General features: G+C 31.5%; 1 pseudogene; it reads right to left on the bottom strand.

The window, feature by feature from the left end:
* Window positions 1-11,608: 11,608 nt before the first annotated feature.
* LOC124830641 (malonyl-CoA:anthocyanidin 5-O-glucoside-6''-O-malonyltransferase pseudogene) lies at window positions 11,609-13,435 on the bottom strand (annotated as a pseudogene).
* Window positions 13,436-14,123: the final 688 nt, after the last annotated feature.

Raw genomic sequence — 14,123 nt, 5'->3', positions numbered from 1 at the left:
TTTTTTTTGGTTTTTTGTTTTTTGTTTTTATTTAGTCGAATGGTTCCCATTGGCAGAGTGTGTTAAGTTGCTCTGATTTTTAAAAAAATGTAATTATGTTTTAAATTTTGAAACATTATATCAATTAAGTTTTTTTGGAAAAAAATTATTAATGGTGTTAATATCATTAATTAATATATGAGTTTTTTAATTTTTTAAAAATTTTAACTTTAGATACGTTGTTAGAGTAGGTATGAAATGTTATTGTCTTTATTTTAATTTAATTTTTTTATATATTTTTTATTTAATATAGTTTCAATTTTTATTAGAATAAATAATATCGTTTCTTTACGAATAAAAAAATTATTATATATATATATATATATATATATAATATTAATATATTTAATAAAAATAATTTCTTTTATTTATCTGAATTTGAACCACTAAATTTTAGTATAAATATGAGTATAAATACAAATGATAAATTTGATCGATTAAGAAAATGACCAAATTTATTATTATTATAAATAATATGAATTAATTTATTTTTAATAATATATTAATTTTAAATATTTATATTTGTTATAAAAATATTTACATTTAAATAGTTTTAAAATGGAAAGTAACTTGTTAGACGTTCACCAAAATAGGAACTATACGACTAATTGAAATTTCTTTTGTTAAAAAGAATATTTTAATTAAGTATAAAATTTAGATAGACTAAATTTTAGTTAAATATAAAATTTCCATATTTGATGGTTGACTTTTGGATATTTTGTGTTTTTTTTCACGATTTTAATTAATGTTAAAAAATTATTTTGCTTTTTATATTTATTATTATATCATATTTTAATGTTGCTTTCTTATTCATAAATAAATTATATAATAACATATTTTTCGTAAAGGAAGATAATATTGTGGTTAGAAATCTATAATATAACTTTTTTTTCATGTTTAGATAAAGGAAAATGACACTTGAACAACCATTTTTGACAACATTTAGACACGCGCACACGTGTCTAAATTTGAGTGGTCCATTTTCATTTAATTTTTCCAACTGGACCACTCAAATTTAGACACGTGTGCGCGTGTCTAAATGTTGTCAAAAATGGTTGTTCAAGTATCATTTTCCTTAGATAAATACGTCTATAATACACATGTATATAATATAATCAGTTTTTAAATATGTTTTTGATACATTTTGATTTGAAGATTCAAAAAATAAATTAATATATATTTTTTTAGTTTAATTGCTGTTACAAAGGATTCTATCATCTTTACCAAACTAAGCACATCTGAATTTGTGAAATGAGAAAGCTTAGGTATCATAATTCTGTTTGCACAAATAAAAGTCATCATTCTACCTTAAAGACTAATATACTAACCAAAACATAACTAAGAGCTCTTAACACCGTCAGAAATTTAAGAATATGACAAGAATAACTATAAAAACAATACTCAACCCATTAATCTTACTTATTTTCAATCTTCAAAATTACAAAAGAAAAATTATCTATGATATAATTCTCATTGTAAACCCTCGTTACTCTTGTAAAGATATTTTCTATCCCCAATTCATCAAGTTTAATATATAAACTCTACTATTTAAACTTGAAAAGACATGACAAACCCACAATCGTAAGATTATCCTAAGACGAACTACTCTAATACAAAAATGTAACATCTCAATTTTCATAGTATTAAACTATTATAAGATATATTACATTTTTAATAAAACACAACAGTTGAATAAAAAAAAGACATATAAACTACCATTACAATTATCCCAAATAATATATATATATATATATATATATATATATATATATATATATATATATATATAGACACACACATTGTCTTACACTATAAGGAGATATACTACACCGAACCAAAAGTGTAGTATAGATTTTAAAAAACCAAGAAGGAACGGCAAAACATCTTACTCTAAGTTTCAACTCTGCCACCAGCTAGGTCATGCTCACCAAAAACACCTCCTAAGCTCACATCATTAAGGTGATCATTGCAAAAGAGAAAACAAACACACATACAATAGAAAAAAAAAACAGAAGGGTAAGCTAAAGTGCCAAAATAACATATATACATTTTGGAAAAAAAAATATCACATTCTTAAACTTTGACTATCCGGATACATGTATTGATGTCAGACTCATAGGGGACTTGTCCCGTGTGTGGTGAAACAACTTGTTCAAACCATACTACCATTCCATCAAACTTTCACACACCAAGGTTAATTTGTCAAACATCTATGACCGAAACTAGTGACCATAGTTGAACCTCTTGCTTCTCTCTACAACATAATCACTCATCTCTACTTAAGATTGAAAGTTATTGAAAGTGTTAGAATTATCCCTCAATCCCGAAGTCCCTACTTCAATACATAACACAACACAACAACCATAAAGATTTTCCTATGGAATTCTTTTCACATCATACTTAATCCATACACACATCCATGTTTATCATTCACAAAACATTCATATGTATTAAAATTATACATATAATCACAACCACCATATCATGTTTCAACAATTATACCATACATTAATATCGAAATTGCATTTCATGAAGCATCATATGTACCATCGAATTCATCCTCCTTAAACATATACATAAATATGTTCACAAACCATAAATATCCATTTTCTTATGGGATAATCGATTTTCAGGCCTAATAATAGAATATTCTAGAGACTTTTAGGCAAATACAACAATACCTAATGAAATAATCAATTATCAGGTCTGATTATTGATTATCATCATAATACCTACTACAAAATTGATTATCAGATTTGATAATCAATTATTCCAGAGAGTTTTTTAGCAAAAGATGTAATTTTGAGGGAAATAATTGATTATCAAGTCTGATAATCGATTATTCATATCAATTTTTCACAACATGGTTTTCCTAATTTGGTTATCCCTAAAGCATATCCAAATAACCAAAATGGTATCCTTGACATTACGATTGATTCAAAAACATGTTTATATCCAAAATTGAATACAATTTTTCTCATTTGGCCGAAAATGAAATGCATCATATCAACCACACTTCAAAAATCAAGATATCATATTATACAAGTTACAAGTCATATTTTAAGTGTACTAAGATGTTAATCAAGTCTCAAATGACCTCAATACATGCTCTAAACACCAAGTTTACTTCTATATTGATTCCTTTATAAGAGTTTTATCTATCAAAACCCCATTTTAAACCAATTTCACAACTTTTTACCCATTTACGTGTGTGTGTCTATATATATATATATATATATATATATATATATATATATATATATATATATATATATATATATATATATATATATATATATGTATGTATAACAACAGATTAAACATACTACAAACCACTTCTTCAATTAAGCGAGTTGTACCTACAAAGCACATGTCATGATTAGGATACGTGGTTAGAACCACTTAGATGAAATCTTAAATGACATATGTAGTGGAAAATTTCTCACATGCATTGAAAAACATGAAAAGTAGAGAAAAATAGTAGAAACTAACTTACTCTTTTGCAATAATTTTTCGACTGGATTATAAAACCTTGTTGCAGTGATCACTTTGGCATTCTCTCAAGATGACCCAGCAGGTAGAACACCTAGAGAGAAGAAAGAATTGTAGAGGAAATTGTTTTTAAAAAGATAGTATAACTTGAAATAATGAAATTCGTTTTATAAAATTTCTATTAATACTTTGAATTTTTAATATTAAAATATTTAAGTCTCACTGGTTAAGCTACACTAGCTGTTTTAAAAAGACGATTTTATAAGTTTTTACAATTTTAACTAAAAAAATATATTTATTTATTTTTAAAATTTAAGATCAAATTTTAGTTTAGATATAATCAAATTTTTTAATTTTATATTTAAATTTAAAAGTTAAAAACATATCTAATCATGTAATCAAATACTAAAATCCTCTCATGGTTATATTTTTTATTTTATATTACTTAGTTGTTGATTAATTTAAAATACATAATATTACATATCTATGGAATCAGTGATTTGATTCCGTGGCTGATTGTAAACCAAAAGCCAAACTAACTGAATCAAATAGGAAAAAATGAAATTAAAAAATTTCACTTTTAAACTGTATTTGATCTTATTCCAGTTTTTTTTATATTATATTTTGGATTAATTAGATCCCAACTAAAAAATAAATGGGGTATCTCAAAATAATTTATTTAACATTTTGCTATATTAACTATGTACATTAATTACTAAAACCAATAAGTGATAACATAAAAAAAAAGCAGAAAAATGAAATAAATAATGTTTATATTTAATGCTTAACTTACAATGACGTGAAGGATGATTAAAATTTTGCTGTAGCGATGCAACTTGTTCCGTCAGACAGGCAAGCAGGAAAAATCGACAACTGCTACAAATATTGGTTAAATAAAAAAAGTAATAGTATTATTATATGTTCATTTAGAAAAAGTATATTTCTTGCTATTTTATTTTGGTAATAACCATACCTATCTTGTTAGGATTCTCTGAAAGGATTGGTCCTACAAGCTAAAGTTGACTTGTCTCTTGTTTTTTTTCTTTTCTAGGGATTTGTGGAAGATGATTTGAATGGATTTAAGTAGATTTGAGAGTAATTTTTGTTGTTGTTTTTTTGAGTGGATTTGTGGGTAATTGAGAGTGGATTTGAAAGTAAAATCTGTGAGAATTAGTGTAGGATTTGATTGATGTGACAGATTTAAAAAATTAGTTTAATTGGTAGAAATTAAAGATTACTAAAATGCCCCTAGTTATTAAAATAATATAAAATATTATTTGTTAATGTTATATTTAATTGTAAAAATGTTTATAAAGAGTAAAAAATTAAAAATAATAATTAAAAATAAATTTAAAAAGTAAAAAAATTATAAGTTCATAAAATAAATTTATTTTTAAATGTAGTATTTGTTTGTAATATAATTTACTATCAAGTAGTAAATTAATATAAATTAAAAAATTATATGTATTACCAAAAACACCAAGATAAACCAATTTACAATTTAAAGCATCAAAATAAACTTTTAAAAGTTAATGGGATAGACTAAAAATAAAAAAAAAATTAAAGGAGTAAAAATGTAAAATATTTAATAAATTTTATGGTAAAAAAAACTAGATCCACAATTTAAAAATTAGTGATTCATATTTATTTAATTATACTAAACTTTGTTTGAAAAAATAAAAAAATTAACCTCCTTTAATACGAATAATAAAATAGAGTTTATACATGAAACGGTGATGTCGTGGTAGAATCTTCGCATCCTTTGAGCAAGCAAGCAGGCAAACAAGCGAGTGCAGAAAAAAAAAACCCTAAAACCCGAATCAAAGAGCAATTGGACCATCACTTTGGCATTGGGTGAAGTGAGAAGCGTGATCAATGGGTGCGATTCGAAAGCTCCAGGGAGAGATATATCGTGTTCTCAATATGGTTTGTGGAGGCTTTACTGTATTGGCGGAAGTCGTTTTGGGGGACGTTTTCACGCTGGTTGTCAGAGTAGTTCTTGAACGAGTGGAGTACACCGAGTCGACTCGTCCCGTAGTTGGAGAAGTTTCTGTTGTTGTAGACAGCAAATTTGGCGTCTCTACTTACGCGTTCGGAAGAGAAAGGGAGAGATTTGGAATAACAGAACAAGTGCGCGGCAGAGCAAAAGTCTGGGAGGTGCGCGGAGAGGGTGTTGTCAGCGACAAGCTTGGCGAAGGTGGCGGTTTCCGCGGCGGTGAGTGGAGAACGCATTAACCAGAACCGAATACAACACATTTTTCAAAGCTGGAACCGAAGAGAAGAACGTAGAACTGAATACATTCTTCTCTGCAATTTCTTGAAAGAGTGGAATAACAGAATACAACTCCATCTTCATTTTTTTCTCACCACTGGAGCCGGTTACCAGATTTGTGGAACCGAATACACGCCCATGAACCACCTCTTCTTCAAGCGCAACTACTTCAGTTTTATCTATCATGTTGTCCTCAACACCAAGCTGCAATCAACCCCATTCTTTTTCTTCTCAACCACATCCAACAACCTTCGATCAACTCCCTTGCTACACATCGAACAATACACGCTTCTTCCTTCCTTCGCGATATTTAACATAATCACGAGGGCATACACGTAATTTGGGAAGAAATCAACGCAAATCTCCTCATATCAGCGAGATGGAAAAAATAACCCCATCTCGCAAATCACTGCATTTCGTCGCTCGCAAATCCATCCAAACGAACACCTTCGCTGCACAAATCATCGCTCTCTTTTCTCGTTACACAGTGTTTCACTTTCAAACGAAGGAAAAGAAAAAGACACTACTTTATTCAATTTTTTTTATAATTAAATAGTTATACTAAAACTATGTTTTTTGTTTTGCTCTTATTTAATGATGTTTTTATTTTTTTTATTCTTTTTACTAGCTGAATTAAAAAAAACTCTCAAATTTCATCATAAATTTCATATATTATTATAATATTTTATTTTTAAAAGTATTTTTTTGTCAGAATATCATGCTAATAATTAGTACGAGGGTTAAATAATTTTTTAATCACTTTTAAAATTGATTTGGATTGAAATTGATTTTTCAACATTTTTTAAAAGTTATTATGTTACTTTTGAGTTAATACTAATTTTGATAGTGTCATAATTAACTATGTATTAATAAAATAAATAAATGTCATTTGTTAAGTAATAAATAATTTTTTTATTAGATTAATATATTTATAATGAAGTATACCAATATTTAAACTATTAAAAAATAATTTAACCCATAGATCCAACCTCAGAAGTTTGCATAAGTAAAATTAGTTTAATTATAAAATATTTTAAATAAAAATAGCACTTAATAAACAATTGGCTTATTAGCTTAGTTGGTTAGAGCGTCGTGCTAATAACGCAAATTCGTTTGAACACGCTTTTCCATCGTCTCAAATCAATATATGAGAACACGATTTCGAAATCATTCTTCGCTCGCAAATTCGCTTGATCAATACAATCTGAATCTACAAGCGAACACAGCCTTGGTGTCGTATTTCGTTTTCTTCCAGAAGGCGCACGTTTTCATATTTAGTCTTTTTTTTGTTTGTCCACATTTTAGTATATTTATTGCAAATTACCAGTTTGAATTGCATGTAATGACTGGTCACCGACATGACCAATTGTGTGAGGTTGAATCTACGTTGTTTATTATACTCAACAACTGAAGACAAAATTGGAGTAAATGCATATTGTTCCATGAATCACTACTAACCACGTGGTGGAGTTTTTAGTTGAGTTTACACATGTGTGGAGGGAGTTATCACGGTATAATGCACTAATATCTGAAAAAACTTCTTGTCAAATTTTAACCGCTAACATTTTATAATGTTTTCTATCATGAATTTTAAACCTTTGTTTTGCATGTATATTTTCAGCCGGTTGCTTTATATTTTCGCATAAAATTTTAAGCCAAAAATATTTTTAAAAATATATTATTTTGCAGTAATTATTAATTACAATAGATTTTTACTTTCGTAATCATTCATATCTTCTATATTAATGTAATTCAACCACACACAAGCCGATAATATTATATATATATATATATATATATATATATATATATATATATATATATATATTTCAAAACTTTAGATTATACTAAGTAAAACTAACAACAAAAGAATAAACTAATACATCTAAAATATTTAATACTATGCATCATACATACCCACTAATTAACTTCATGAATTACATTCAAATCTTACAAATACAAATGATTCACACTGAATGATTACTTTTGAAAAAGGTTTAAACCCTCGTTTGGTCTTCATATTTGTGTGTCAATCTCAAGTGGGTTATCATGTTTTTTCGGTCTCAATCGAGTCCTTAAACTTGTTAAAATGAGCCAATTAAGCCATCTCCATTAATTTTTCAGTAACGTCTTTGCCTTTGATTACATGGTGCACAGATAATGAACTCAATTTAAAATATTTAAAATACGTGGATAATAGTTATATGAAAAAAATGAAAAAAAAATATATGTGGCAGGGAATGAGGGATTTTGCTGTTGATTGGCTTTTTTTTTTAAGTTAAACAGAAAAACTAAAATGGGAATTAGGGATTTCATGAGTTAGGGATTTTGTTGTGGTGAGTGAGTGTGAGAATTAGGGTTGGGTTGACTTTGCAAAGACGAAGACAATCACGTGGTGGTGGAGGAACGAAATTGAAAGTGGATGCCAGTTAAGGTTAGTATCCTATGTTTTCCGCTTTTTGCCTTTACGAATATGTAGTTATGTTGCTTTGTTTATGCTTTGTTGTGGTCCCGAATTTGTTTCAGTTGTGGTCCCGATAGTGGTATGTTTGTGCATTTAGGTTATAGTTGATTTGGTACTGTTATTCTATTATGGGTCCTGAGATTGGTATGGGTTATGGGTCCCGAGATTGGTATGTCATTGTTTGTTGAAATGTGTAGAGTGTTGTGGTCCCAAAAGTGTCTTTATGAATTGTTTAGAAGTTGTGGTGACCTTTTCTGTCTGAGTGTTTCCTTAGTGGGGATGTTAGTTTGTTCCCCTGTCTCGTTGATGTCTAACTGTTTACTTAGTTAGTAAATAGTGAGAAATAATAATATTTCCCCCTAATGTACAGGTGTTAAAAGCTTGTGGTTGAATTATAATATTGCATGGCTGAACATATTAAAGTTGTGGTCCATCATTGTGGTCATTTTGTTAGTGATGAGAATGGAAATTTTAAATTTGATGGCGAGATAACAGAATGATCTTGTGATCCAGACCTGTGGTGCTAATTTGGAATATTAGCTTCAGTTAAAGACTTAAGTTATATAGACATAAAAGAACTTTGGTACAGTTTAGGAGGTCAGTCAGTGGTGCCAGATAGGTTAGAATTATTGACTGATGATAAGAGTGCTATGCATATGCTGAATATAGCAAGGTTAAATGATGAAGTTCATTTGTACGTGGTTCATAATACCATGGAACCACAAATAATAAAAATGATTGATTGGGTTGATGGTGATGGGGTTGATGGTGATGTTAATGATGAAGTTGATGTTGCAAGAGAAGTGGAGGGTGAGCTTGATGAAGTTGATGTTGCAAGACAAGTGGAGGGTGAGCCTGAGGGTGAGGTTCATGGTGTTGCAAGAGAGGTGGAGGGTGAGCCTGATGAAGTTGATGTTGCAAGAGAAGTGGAGGGTGAGCCTGAGGGTGAGGTTCATGGTGATGTTGAGGGTCACTATGAGGATGAGTTTGAGGGTGAGGGTGAGGCTGATGTTTAGCCTGAAGTTGGAACAGAAATGGAGGAGGGTCACTGTGAGGCTGAGGTTGAGGCTCAAGTTGGAACAGAATTGGAGGAGGGTGACTGTGAAGTTGCAAAACAAATTGAACATGTGGAGGATGGTGAAGTACATGATGTAGAGGAGGTTGAATGATGTAAATGATTTTGAGCTGCAAGATGTAGAAGAGGATGAGATTGAGGATGAGTCTATGAGTGAACATGGTGAGGATGAAGATGTAGATGAGTCTGTGAGTGAAGAAAGTCTAGTTGATGTCACCATTGAGTGTGACATTGGTACTTTGAAACGAAATGTGAGGGAAGAACAACCTGGCAGTCCAATAGGTGAGTCATCATAGACAACTGATGATGATTCCATGCATGATGTTCGTGGCTTGTCTGACACTGAGTGGGTGTCAGATGAGTTGGATAGTGATCTAGACAGTGAGGACGATGATGATTCCATTCGGAGAACTTTGTTTCCCACATTTAGCATGCCTAAAAGTTTGATGGATTATAAATGGGAAGTGGGAACCTATTTCACTGGAGAAAAAGGAATTTACAGAGGCCATTAGGACTTATGCACTGAGTAATGGAAGAAATTTGAAATTCATGAAGAATGACAAAAAGAGGGTTGGTGTAAAATGTTTGGGGGGCTAGGGTAAATGCAAATGGTATGCTTATTGTGCCTACAGGTCAGCTGCCAAGTCATGGCAGCTAAAAAAAGTTATTGATGATCATAGTTGTAATATAGTTTGTAATGTGAAGTTGATGACTTCTAAGTGGTTGAGTCAAAGGATGGAAAAATCTATCAGAGAGAACCCTAATATGAAGGTGATGGACATTAGGGACAAAGTAAGTAGGAAATGAAATGTAGGAATCTCTAGAAATATGGCTTTTAGGACAAGAGCCATGGCAAAATATAATGTTGAGGGGTCATTCAAGGAACAATATAGAAGAATCTATGATTATGGTCATGAACTTCTGAGAGCAAATCCAGGTTCAACAGTCAAAATAAAGGTTGAAAATAGTAATGAAGAGTGTATATTCAATAGAATTTATGTATGCTTGAAAGCATTCAAAGATAACTTCGTTAGTTGTAGACCCATCATTGGATTAGATGGATGCTTTTTGAAAGGCAAGTATGGAGGGGAGTTACTAACAGCAGTTGGAAGAGATGGAAATGAACAAATTCTTCCCATTGCATATGTTGTTGTTGAGGTAGAAAACAAAGACTCCTGGACTTGGTTCTTGGAGCTTCTCATTGCAGACCTTGGTGGGGAAGTTGTTTGTGGAGCATGTACATTTATTTCAGACCAACAAAAAGGTCAGTCACTCATAACAAATGTTAATTACAACCTACATCACAAATAAGTTAGCTGACATGAGTATTTGAAATTGTAGGGACTTTTGCCAACAATTCAAGATCTTCTACCTGGGGTAGACCAAAGATTTTGTGTTAGACATTTGTATTCCAACTTTAGAAAGAAATTTCCTGAAAAAGACCTTAAACGTATGATGTGGAGGGTAGCAATAACCACATATCCACAACTATGGGAGGCTGAAATGAGAAAAACTAAAGAGATAAATGTAGGCGCATTTAAATACTTGATTGCAATTCCACCTAGGTATGTAATCACTTTTCTCCAAACCTTATTGTGCTTTTACTGTTATATTTGCTTTGACATTTATATTTATTGACATTTTAATCTTCCAGGTTTTGGTCAAGATCTAGATTCAGTCCTAGATCACAATCTAACACTCTTGTCAACAATATGTGTGAGGGGTTCAACAGTGTGCTAGTTAGTAGTAGGTGTAAGCCACCTATCAATATGTTAGAACATTAGGGTTTACATCATGAAGATATGGGCTACGAACAGGACAAAAATGAGTTTGTATCAAGGTTCTATGTGCCCTAAGGTTCTCAACAGATTTGAAAAACAGTCATGATTAACCAGATATTGGTTACCAAGGTAAGTTGACACCCACATTTAATTTCTGATTATCATTAACAACATGTTGCTATTAAAAATAAATTATTCATCATATATTATGGAGGAGTAGAGAGAGCTGGAGAAACCAAGTGTAGAGGAAACCGGTGTGAGGTCTGCATGTAGAGGGAGGGAATCGATTTCACCACATGAGAATCCATACTATCGGTAGTTTGAGAGAAAATCGGTTCTCCCTACTTATTCTCTGTGTGTTTGGGTTTGAGAGGTAAATCATATAAGCTATTTTGTGTTTTACTTCTAATTATAATAATAGTAGTAATAATTATATTATACTTCATAATCATTTTGACCATAAAAACAAATTTATAATTTAACAATTTTATCTATTAAAAATAAATTATTCATCATATATTATGTATAACCTTTCATAAATATTACATAAGATTTTTTCACTTCTGTTTAAATTAAGAACAACTACTTCTATTTTAAATAAAGAACAACTAGTATCTCCTCTCTATCTCCGGAAATCCATGTATTCACCTTCTTCATGTCTATCATTTAATAAGAAAACCAAAGAGATTTTTTGTAGCAAATGCACAAGACATTTGGTTTTGTGATGAAAAAATGACATGTTCCATTCCAGTGTTAATCACTCATCTGACAACCCTCCACGAAACAAAGTGGCAAACAGTTCCATCACTGGTCTCTTCAGAACAATCCCAATTTCAACACCGACTTTCTCATCTCTGTTTTCTGCCAATCCAATTGTTATGGCTCTATCCACCGATGCTATCTCCACCTTTGAAGGCTTTCCCCAACCAAAATCATTCTCATAAACCCCAAAACGGTTAGACCCTGCAATTCCAAAGAGTTCAACTCCCTCCTTTGCCAAAGCTGCATATCTAGGAGCCGCATTACCTATCCCATGAAAAACACCCTTATCTAGCATCTCTTTTATTTTACTATGAGTACTTTTCGCAATATTAACCAACCCTTCTTCCTCTAGAAATGCCGATGGCTTCGCATCCACCATACTCCCCCACACACAGTTCCCAAAGTAGTTTTCAGGAATTGGAGGCTCCAACCTGGCCCTGCAATCCATAGTAAACCCACTAGCAAACTTATTTTTCTCCTTTTCAACTCTGTGCCAGGCCTTGGCAATGCAAACAAAAGTATAAGCGCAAGTTAGAACAAAAGTTGACAGTTTGGTTGGTTTTGAGTTTGATTCTGCTTCAACTATGTCTACACTGTCCCACTTGGACAGCACCCTATTCTTTATTCTCTCCAAATCAGGTCCCGTGAGCACGAATGTCCCTCGAACATGTTCTTCCAATCTTGGAGGGAAAGGTAGAAGCTTCAAGCATCTTCCGTCGCTGTTTTCACTTGGGAACAATTTGGTTAACATCTCAGCCAAATCGATTCCTAAGTCGAACCCTAACTCACTTGGGCTTTTGATGACTGTTCTGTCAAAGAACGGCTCCAATTCTGGAGCCAAGGATGGTGATGACTCAGAGTAATCATCATTGGTTTTACACAGAGAAGCCCAGGCTTTGATGAAAAGAGTTGAAGATTTTCCGTCAAGGACGGCGTGGTGGGTGGTGATTCCTATGGCGAACCCTCTATTAGGGAACAGAGTGATTTGGAGAGCCATAACAGAGGCATGAGAATCCGAAGATTCCAAGTGGGGCACCAAACAACGTGACTCTGATGCGTCTTTAGGTGCGTTGTCCAACGCGTGGTCGAAGTCGGCTTCGGATTCTGCAAGCACCACTGAAACAGCGTCGCCTGGGTTGTACTGAACGACGGGGTTTGAAGAACCATGGGGCCACAGGACGTTGCCGGCGAGAGGGGAAAAGTGTTGGAGGGTGTGAGAGAGTGAATTTTTGAGCTTCGGAACAACTTGGGCGAAGAAAATGGATGGGTTTGAATGGGTTACAGGGAGGGAATAGAAGAAGATGCGTTCTACAGGATGAAACCTGAGCCAGAACAGGTCGAAAAATACGAGAGGGAGGGATGTTTGGGGTGCAGAGGGAGGCGCAACAGTGCACTGTTCATGGATTTTGAGGTTGTGGGAAGCCATGTGAAGAAATTAGAGAGGTGTGTTTCTTTCAAGTTAGGATAAAACAAGGCTGGAGCTTTGGTTTTATGGTGAAGAAGGTTGCATGTTGATCTCAAAGTGTGTTTCATAAAGCAACAAATTTTGCAAGCTGGGTTGATTTCTATGTGTGAATTGAAAATGGTAAAGGGTAATAATATTCTACGAGACATTTTCGTACTAATTCTCAGTGCCTTTTCCTGGCTGTTTGGTTAAAAAAATTATTCTAATTAAATATAAAATTTACATAGAGTAAATTTTGATTAAATATAAAATTTGAATATTCGGTGTTTGATTTTTTAATCATTTTGTGTTTTTTATTTTCGTAAAATTTTGATTAATCTTAAATGAAAAAATATTATTACTTTTATATTTATTAGTATATTATACTTTGCTCTCATATTCATTAATAAATTACATAATACTTTTCCTAAAAAAAGATAATATTGTACCTAGAAAACTGTAATATAAAATTTATTTCCACGTTTTGATAAATATAATTACAATACACCTATATAATATAATCAAATACTAAAATCCTCTCTTAGTCATATTTGTTTATATTACCCAGTTGTTGATAATTTAATATGGTATTACATATCATTAGAATCTTTGATAACGTGTTGGTGATTTCACACCAAAAGTCAAATTAAATTGATCAAATAGAAAAAAGTTAGATTAAAAAAGTCACTTTGAAACTGTATTTGACCTCTTTACCAGGTTTTTTTTTATTACAATTTGGATTAATTTGATCCCGAATCTCCTTACTTCTTTCTACAACAAATGGGTATCTCAAA

The sequence above is a fragment of the Vigna umbellata genome, chromosome 4 (genome assembly GCF_029865625.1).
Source record: "Vigna umbellata cultivar VRB3 chromosome 4, Vumbellata_1.0, whole genome shotgun sequence".
Lineage (NCBI taxonomy): Eukaryota > Viridiplantae > Streptophyta > Magnoliopsida > Fabales > Fabaceae > Vigna > Vigna umbellata.
The sequence above is the reverse complement of the archived record's forward strand: the minus strand, read 5'-3'. Positions and strand labels throughout refer to the sequence as shown.